Genomic DNA, 9,088 nt, shown 5'->3' on the forward strand with positions numbered 1-9,088 from the left:
AGTTTTGATATCTTTTGCTTTCACAAAAAAGTTCTTTAGATATTTTTGTTATTTGCTAGTTTTGTATCCTAATCCGGCTTTATTAAAAACAGCTCTTTGATTGGATAGAATAAGATTTAACTTTTCAGAGCTATGTGTAAATTTTTCAACAATTGGTTTGTACTTATGTACCTCATTCTTAAGATCCAAATTTTCTTTAACTAATTCTTCCTTATCCTTTTTAAGGAGTTCAACATTTTGCGCAAGTAAGGTATTACTGTTGAGTAGAAATTTAACTTTTAGATTTAATTCCTTAATTTGTGTTTTTGCCGTTTCATTTTCAATGCTAAGTTTTGAATTTTTATTTTCTAGGTCAATGGTATTAACATTTTCAAAGCTCTCCTTCTCAATCAATAGGTTTTTAATATCATTCTTTAGTTTTTGATTGGAGGTCTTTAATTCTTTATTCTTTGCCCCTAACATACTACAATCACTCATAAGTTCTTGAAAAGCTTCATATAATTCTTCTAAAGTAAAATTTGTAGTTGAGCTTTGACATACCTCATCGTCTTCGAATGCCATGAAGCACAAGTTGGCGGTCTCTTCCTTCTCTTCCTCGGAGAAGGATGTGTCACTATCATCCCACGTTGCTTTCAACGCCTTCTTCTTCTTCTTTCCAAAATGCTTCTTCTGTTGAGGGCATTCGGAACGGATGTGTCCCGGTCTCTTGCAATCATAACATATGATTGGGTCTCTTTCCTTTTCTTTTTTCTTTTCCCAATCATTTCTCCCTCCAAACTTCTTTCTTGGGAAGGGTTTCTTTCTTCTCATGAATTTCTTAAACTTCCTTACTATTAGACCCAAATCCTCATCTTCGCTTTCTTCTTCACTCTCACTACTTTCTTCTTCACATACACTCGAAGTAGCCTTGAGTGCGATTGTCTTCTTCTTTGGCAAATCTTCTTCATGTTGCTTCATTGTGAGCTCATGCGTCATCAATGACCCCAATAGTTGTTCAAGTCCCAATGTGTTGAGGTCTTTGGCTTCTATGATCGCCGTGACCTTCGCTTCCCATGCTTTCGGCAAAGACCTGAGAATTTTACTCACAAGTTCTGGATTAGTGTAAGATTTACCCAAACTCTTTAGACCATTTATTATATCGGTGAAGCGTGTGAACATGCATGAGATGGTTTCATTGGGTTCCATCTTGAATAACTCATATTTGTGAACTAGAATGTTCACTTTAGACTCTTTGACTTGATTTGTACCCTCGTGGGTAACTCAAGCCTATCCCATATTTTCTTGGCGGAACTACAGGTGGAAACTCTATTGAACTCATTCACATCTAGAGCACAGAATAATGAGTTCATGACTCTAGCATTGAGTTGAACCATCCTATTATCATTCTCATCCCAATCTTCCTCAGGTTCGGAAACTTGAATGCCATTAACCATGTGAGATGGTTCGTGTGGTCCCTTGATTATAACCCTCCACAAGGCATAATCTTGTGCTTGAATGAAAATCCTCATTCTAGTCTTCCAATAGGTATAATTTGTCCCATTGAAGAGTGGAGGTCTATTGGTTGCCTGCCCCTCAGCAGGAACATTGTTGAAGGGTGTTGCCATCTAGATCTTTGGCTAAGACGGTTAGGTCTTCAAGAAATACACAGAGCACCCGCTCTGATACCACTTGTTGCCCAGAGATGGTCACCCAAGAGGGGGGTGAATTGGGTGTTTTAAAACTTTTTGACTAATTAAAACAAACACACACAAGTGTATGTGCTAAAGTAAAGTTAAAGCTATACGCACAGTCAATCGCAAACACAACGATTTATAGTGGTTCGGAGCTTCCACTGCTCCTACATCCACTCCCCAAATACCTTTGGGAATTTCACTATAATCCGCGATTACAGTCCGGTAGTTTTGCGAGTGCACTACCCAACTCGTTGTTTTACACCAGGCTAACAACGAACCCTACAACCCCCAATTTAACCTAGGCTTGGGACGCCTATCCCTTGTTCCAAGTCCCTTGACTGGAACAAGCACAATAATCAATGTTTTACAAAAGATTTGAAAGCTCTTAAGAAGCAAATATAACAATGAGAAATAATAAAACCTGGAAGAACCCTTTTAGCCGTTGGAAGCGTGGGAAATGGTGGTTCTTCCGATGTGGATCGCGTTGGCTTGAACGTGAGCTTTGAATGCCGAGTGGGAGAGAGTAGTTGAGCACGAAATCAGATGGGAAAGCTTGGATGCACTTGATTTCTTCTCTTGAAAGCTCTAACTCCCTTGAAGCTCTTTTTCTTTCTTCTCTCTTGAATGATCTTGTGTTGGGTTGGTGAGAAGTTGTTGGAAGGCACTTAAGAGCTCCCTTTTATAGCCCAAAAAGTAAATAGATCCGTTAGACACAAAGATATGGAAGTTTGAAATTCAAACAAACCTGTAAAAGTGTGTCAGTCGCGTCCTAGGCGCTCCGGAGACGTCTCCGCTTCAACGCGAGACGTCTCGGCTGTATGAAATTACTTTTGACGATGTTGGGAGTCGACTCGGTGCTTTACGGGGACGACTCTGAGGATGAACAGTTTGAATCCTTATTTTTCTGTTTTTCTGAGAGAGTCGCCTCGGCACTTTACGGGGACGTCTCGGGATGTTTATGCTTTTTGCATGGGGACGACTCCGCTGCCTTGGGGACGACTCCGCTGATTTATCTCCGAAAAACAAGTCTTCTAGAATTCTCTGAGAGAGTCGACTCCGCTACTTCGGGGACGTCTCGGCAGTTCTGTCAACGAAAAATATATTCTCTGGAATACCCTGAGAGAGTCGACTCCGCTACCTCGGGGACGACTCCGGAAGTCTGCCTTTTACTTGTGGGGACGACTCCGCGTCCTTTGGAGACGACTCGCGCGCATCCCTTGAAATCGGCCTTTCTGCCGCCTCTGAGAGAGTCGACTCCACAGTGTCGGGAGTCGACTCCGACCCTGCGAGACGCCTCGCCAGGTGCCGGGGGCGTCTCCAGATGTGCCAATTCTGCCTGTTCGTGCCAGAGACGTCTCTGAGACAACCCGGAGACGTCTCGGCTGTCCCTGATCTGTTTTCTTCATCTCAAAAATTCTTCAATAAATTCTTGAAAAATATGGAAACTTGCCTAGACATTTCTTAACAATATTCTTAATTAAGCACATGAAATCCTCAATTAAATTGTTAAGATAAAGGAAATTATACTCTAGTGTTTTGTATTCATCAAAATCCATTAGGGGGTTAACATCAGGACGTAAAAAGGCCAACGGAGGGTCAAGCCAAGGCCAACCACTTTGCCGAGAAAAGCCTTGGCCGAGCCCCTTTATTCGGCCAAGCACGCCCATGGTCGGCCGAGACCATGCCCGGGCCGCACGCACCGCGCCCATGCATGCCAAGCCTCGGCCGAATGCGCCCAACCTCGGCCAAGCCAACTGCGCGCCCATGCGTGCCCAAGCCTCGGCCGAGCATGCCCAACCATGGCCGAGCCCACCGCATGCGCAGCCCCGCCAAAGCCATACCGCAGCCAGGTCCAGCCGCGGTCAGCCAAAATGCTACAGTGCAGCGAGGTTTGGCTGCAAGAACCTCGCCAGCTACAGTGACCATGCCTGCTACAGTGCGGCGAGGTTCTTGGGCAAGAACCTCGCCAGCTACAGTGACCGCGCAGAGCCAGCCCGCAAGCCAGACTGCTACAGTGCGGCGAGGTTCGGCCAGCCGAACCTCGCCTGCTACAGTGCCTGCGCGCACAATGCCAGCACGCCCAGGCCCGCACGCGCCCAGCCCTGCGCACAGCCGCGCCCGCGCGCCCAGGCCCGCGCGCGCCCGGCCCTGCGCACAGCAGCGCCCGCGCGCCCAGGCCCCCGCGCGCCCCGCCCCGCGCGCCCCGGCCCGCGCGCGCCCGTCCCCGCGCGCAGCAGCGCCCGCCCGCGCGCACGGCCGCGCCCCCAGCAGCGCCCGCGCGCCCGCGCCCGCGCCCGCGCCGGCGCCCGCCCGCGCGCCCGCGCCCGCGCCCGCCCGCGCGCGCGCGCCCGCCCGCCCGCGCGCGCGCGCCCGCCTGCCGAGCGCCCAGCCCCAGTCCCAGTCAGACTGGGACTCTGCCAGCCGGGACGCGCGACCCGGCCAACCGGGACACGCGTCCCGTGCGCCCGGCCTGCGCGCCCCGTCCCAGTCCCTCCCGGACTGGGACTCTGCCAGCCCAACCGGGACACGCGTCCCGTGCGCCCAGTCCGCGGAATCCGTGCAGATCTGGCCATCCATCCTCCTCCATCCAACGGCCAAGGATCAAACCCAACCAGCTGCGGGAGGGCCTCTTTTTGGGTGATTTTGAGCCATAGATCTCATGCCAATCAATGGTGGAAAGGCTTTGGATCCATGAGAAGACAATATGCCATGTTTATCAAAAGAGGGTTACTTAGTTTTGTCTAGGGCTTAGCCTATAAATAAGATTGTGAGGGGCCATTGTTGGGGATCCAATGATCAATGAGTTGAGTCTTGTTTCTCTTGTGAGAGAGTCGGCCGTAAGGCTTGGGCTATTGAGGGGTTAGGCCTTCAATAGATTTCGGTCCTTAGATCTTTTGTTCTAGGACTTGGGCTAGTGGTTGATAAATTAATCTCCACTAGATTGGGCTAGGAAGGGATCTCTTCAATCTCTTTCTAGATTTCTTTTGCTTTCTTTATTATTGTTCTTCGTTATTCAAGTTAGTGGAATATAAATCAAGTTTGCTTTCATTGTTGATCTCTTTTATTGAGTTATTCCACCGGCGTTACCTACAATCGGTCCATCATCAACGCATTTTGGACGCGCACGCAAGGAGCGCGAGGGAAAAGGGCTTGGTGAGGGGCTTTGGACCGTGAGCCCCCATCAATTTGGTGCTTTCATTGAGAGATATTCTTCAAGGAGGTAACGTTCTCATCTACAGAAAATTCCAGATCTGATTTTTGGTGTTTGGGGAATAGATTTTTGAAGCATATTAGGATCTGGAGTTGTTTTAAAAATTCTGCAACCCCATATCCTTGATCTGAAATTCTGCAATACATATAACTTGATGTTGGAGGATCCTGCAGAAATTTTCAGATCTGAATTGGAGTGTTGGAAGATTGGAATTGGGTGTTAAATATATTTGATCCATTGCTGTTTTAACTTTCTGAAACCCATATTGGTTGGTCCGAGGGAGATTAAAATTTCTGCAGCCCATATATCTTAGTCTGAAGTTCATAAAAAAATCTGCATCTTATATTGGGCTTGAACTTGTATTCGATTGGGAGATTTAATCTTCTGTTTTTCATCCTTGTGAAACTCCTGTCGGAGGTTGATTGAGTGGTGTACACGTCAGGTGGGTTGGTTCATCCATTGGGTGACAACCGCAGGAGGATTGGGGACTGGTTTGTGAAGTTTCTGTGTTGCAGAAAAATTCTGCAACTAGGTATTTGCTTGGGGTGTTAAGAAGGGTTTTTCTGAAGCTTTAATTCTGATTTTTTGTGGAGAGTATCTGAGGGTATTAGTTACTGTCATAGGCCTCTTCGTGGGGTGATTTGAGTCTGCCTTGAAGGTGAAACTGGCTGCTGAAGTTTGTGGACTGCCGCAGAAATTTTCAGCAACCCAGAAATTTTCTTTGTGCAGCAAGTTTTGGAGATTGTTGAGTTCTGATTTTTGGGAGTTTGAGGGGCTGTTGTCTCAATGTTTTAGAGTCCTAAAATAGAGGGTTAAAAGGAGATGGAGTCCCCCCGTTATAACAACCAAGATAGGAGGTTAGAAGCCCTTGAAGTTAGTTCGGCCAACCTAAACCGGGCATTGGAAAACTTGTCTAAAACAATGGCAATGAACATGGATGAAATAAGGAGGGAAAGAAGGGAGAAGATGAAGAGATTAGAAAAAAGAATAGGTGGATGGGAAAGAGAGAAGGAACAAAGGAAAACTTATAGAGAAGTGCCTAGGTCGCATGCTCCATGGCAAAACCGAGTATGGTATGAGAGCGAGAGTGATGATGATGATGACCTTTGGCATAACACGAGGCCAAACATAGAAAAAAATAAGAGGGAGAACATGAGCCGAAGAAGAAGTGTTGTAGAAAGGAAAAAAGGAGGAAGACTAGAAGGCCAAGGAGTTGTGGTAAAAAGATGGTATGCAGATGGTGAGACGGAGTCCGAAGAGGAGGCTTTCCATGCTCGAAGGCTTAAAGGCCAGAGAGAACACATGGATAGGAGGAGGGGGCTGATTGGTGATGTCTATGATATGAGTGCTACTGGGGATCGAAGGCTTCAAGAGAAGGGGCCAAAAGAACCTCGACTTAACTTTCCAAGGTCCAGCACCAATACCAAATTGACCGACGGCCCTGAACTTGATCTCAAACTTGAGTTCAAAGCCAATCGTGCAGCCCCAAAGCCACAACAACTAGCTGCAACAACTAAGGATACAGCAGCAACCTTGGAAGAAGATAACCAACAACGGGTGACTGTGGAGAAACCCAATTCTGCATCGGCAATTCCTATAGCAGCAGAAATTCCAGCAACAACTGAAATTTCTGCAACCATTGCAGCAGCCCACCGAGCTAATATCCCTCATCAAACCAAGGCTGCTGATCTTCAGATTGCAGAACTGCGGGAGGCTGAAGTCACCACCGGAAATCCTATTAGTGCAGTAGCGAGCAGCAGCAGGAAATCCAACAGCAAACCAGAAATTTCTGCAACCGCAGAAATTCCGGCAGCTGCCCAAAATTCTGCAACCCCAATCCAAACCATGGTGTCTGAATTTTCTGGGGAAGATGATCAGCAAGTGATGATCGGGAGTGATCCTGATTCTCTACCAAAGAAATCTGCAGCAGCAGAAATTTCAGCACCCGCAGAAATTTCTGCCATCCCAAGGTTCAACCGGGCAAAGTCAGATGCTAAGACACCAACTACAGCAGCAAAGGAGGCCCAACTTCAGCGTTCTGAGGCCGCAACAATGGCCAAACACCTTGCGGCCCAGCATGATGCAGAGCTTGCCCCAGCAACTGAAGAAGTTTCAGCCACCCCTGAAATTTCCGTAACAGAAATTTCTGCAACTCCTACCGCAGCCAACCGCTCCAAGGTAACCTCCCAAACCATGGCTGCTGAACAAACACTTACAGAAATTCCAGCAAGCAAGGAAGAGGCCAAAAGTATGGCAGCAACTCCAAAAGACGACAGCGGCAAATCAGCTCCTTTGGAGGGTATCCAAGAGCTCCTATACGAGAGCAACAACAAAGAACTTGATGCTGGAACCAACTATAGCAAAGTGGGGGATACTGAAACAAATTGCTGCAATAAACTGGGAGCTACAACTGAATTTGCAGCAACCAACCATGAAGGAACGGCCAAGCAAACCGAGCCAACTACATCCACAAATTCAGATCTGCAGGTGGCCACAACAGAACCTATTGATGTGACACTAGGCGGCTCCGAAGATGCAAATGGTCGCAGCAATAAAGCAGAGCCGCAAAAGACCGGCAAAGCTTTCTTGCCGGATGATTGCAGCAAAGAGGACGCTGCAACTGGACCTACAGCAGCAAGCAACGAAACCAAAAAACACGGGATGACTATAGAAGATCATGTTGGTGCAACCCTTACTGACAACAAGTTGCAGATTTATGACCATGACCATAGAGGGCGGATCTTCTACATTCGGTATGCTCATGCGCATATGATTCCTAACTTTAGCAGGGACATGACCGGACACTTCCACAACATCAATGAATGTGGACGCCCGAGATGGCTTCGAAGCATAGAGAAGCACTTCTCCTATTGGGGAAGATTGAAGAGGTGGCAGATGCTATTCCATTGGAGCAATGCACCAAAGGCATCAACTACACGAGAAGACCATGACCGGGAAGGGCTGACCTTCTACATGCGGTATGTCTATATACCCATAATTCCTAACTTCTACAGGGACATATCTGGGTTCTTCCACAACAGCCAAGTGCACGGACATCCGAGGTGCCTTCACACTCGAACAAAGCACTCTTCCTATGAGGAAGGGTTGAAGACTTGGAAGCGATTAATCGATTGGGGCAACAATGACATGAGGCTTGGGGAGGCCAAGATGTTGGAGACACTATACGGCCGAAAGCCTAAAGAAGAAGCTACAAAAGAAGCCCATGAAGAAGAAGTTCGGCGACATTCAGAGCATATCCTTGGGGGCAAAGATATTTTTCAAGGGAAGGGGTTTGTTGAGGACCCACGCAAGCAACACCAAGGAAGCGCCAAGCCAAGGGAGGATCATGTGCCAACTGAAGGACAAAGTGGCCCCGCCAACCAAAAAGGACATCAGGACGTAAAAAGGCCAACGGAGGGTCAAGCCAAGGCCAACCACTTTGCCGAGAAAAGCCTTGGCCGAGCCCCTTTATTCGGCCAAGCACGCCCATGGTCGGCCGAGACCATGCTCGGGCCGCACGCACCGCGCCCATGCATGCCAAGCCTCGGCCGAATGCGCCCAACCTCGGCCAAGCCAACTGCGCGCCCATGCGTGCCCAAGCCTTGGCCGAGCATGCCCAACCATGGCCGAGCCCACCACATGCGCAGCCCCGCCAAAGCCATACCGCAGCCAGGTCCAGCCGCGGTCAGCCAGCATGCTACAGTGCGGCGAGGTTTGGCTGCAAGAACCTCGCCAGCTACAGTGACCATGCCTGCTACAGTGCGGCGAGGTTCTTGGGCAAGAACCTCGCCAGCTACAGTGACCGCGCAGAGCCAGCCCGCAAGCCAGACTGCTACAGTGCGGCGAGGTTCGGCCAGCCGAACCTCGCCTGCTACAGTGCCTGCGTGCACAGTGCCAGCACGCCCAGGCCCGCACGCGCCCAGCCCTGCGCACAGCAGCGCCCGCGCGCCCAGGCCCGCGCGCGCCCCGCCCTGCGCACAGCAGTGCCCGCGCGCCCAGGCCCACGCGCGCCCAGCCCCGCGCGCCCAGGCCCGCGCGCGCCCGTCCCCGCGCGCAGCAGCGCCCGCCCGCGCGCACGGCCGCGCCCCCAGCAGCGCACCCGCGCCCGCGCCCGCCCGCGCGCCCGCGCCCGCGCCCGCCCGCCCGCGCGCGCCCGCCCGCCTGCCGAGCGCCCAGCCCCAGTCCCAGTCAGACTGGGACTCTG

This window comes from Phoenix dactylifera, chromosome 10 (assembly GCF_051530095.1).
Source record: "Phoenix dactylifera cultivar Ajwa chromosome 10, Ajwa_hap1_PhDact_Kaust_v1.1, whole genome shotgun sequence".
Classification (NCBI taxonomy): Eukaryota; Viridiplantae; Streptophyta; class Magnoliopsida; order Arecales; family Arecaceae; genus Phoenix; species Phoenix dactylifera.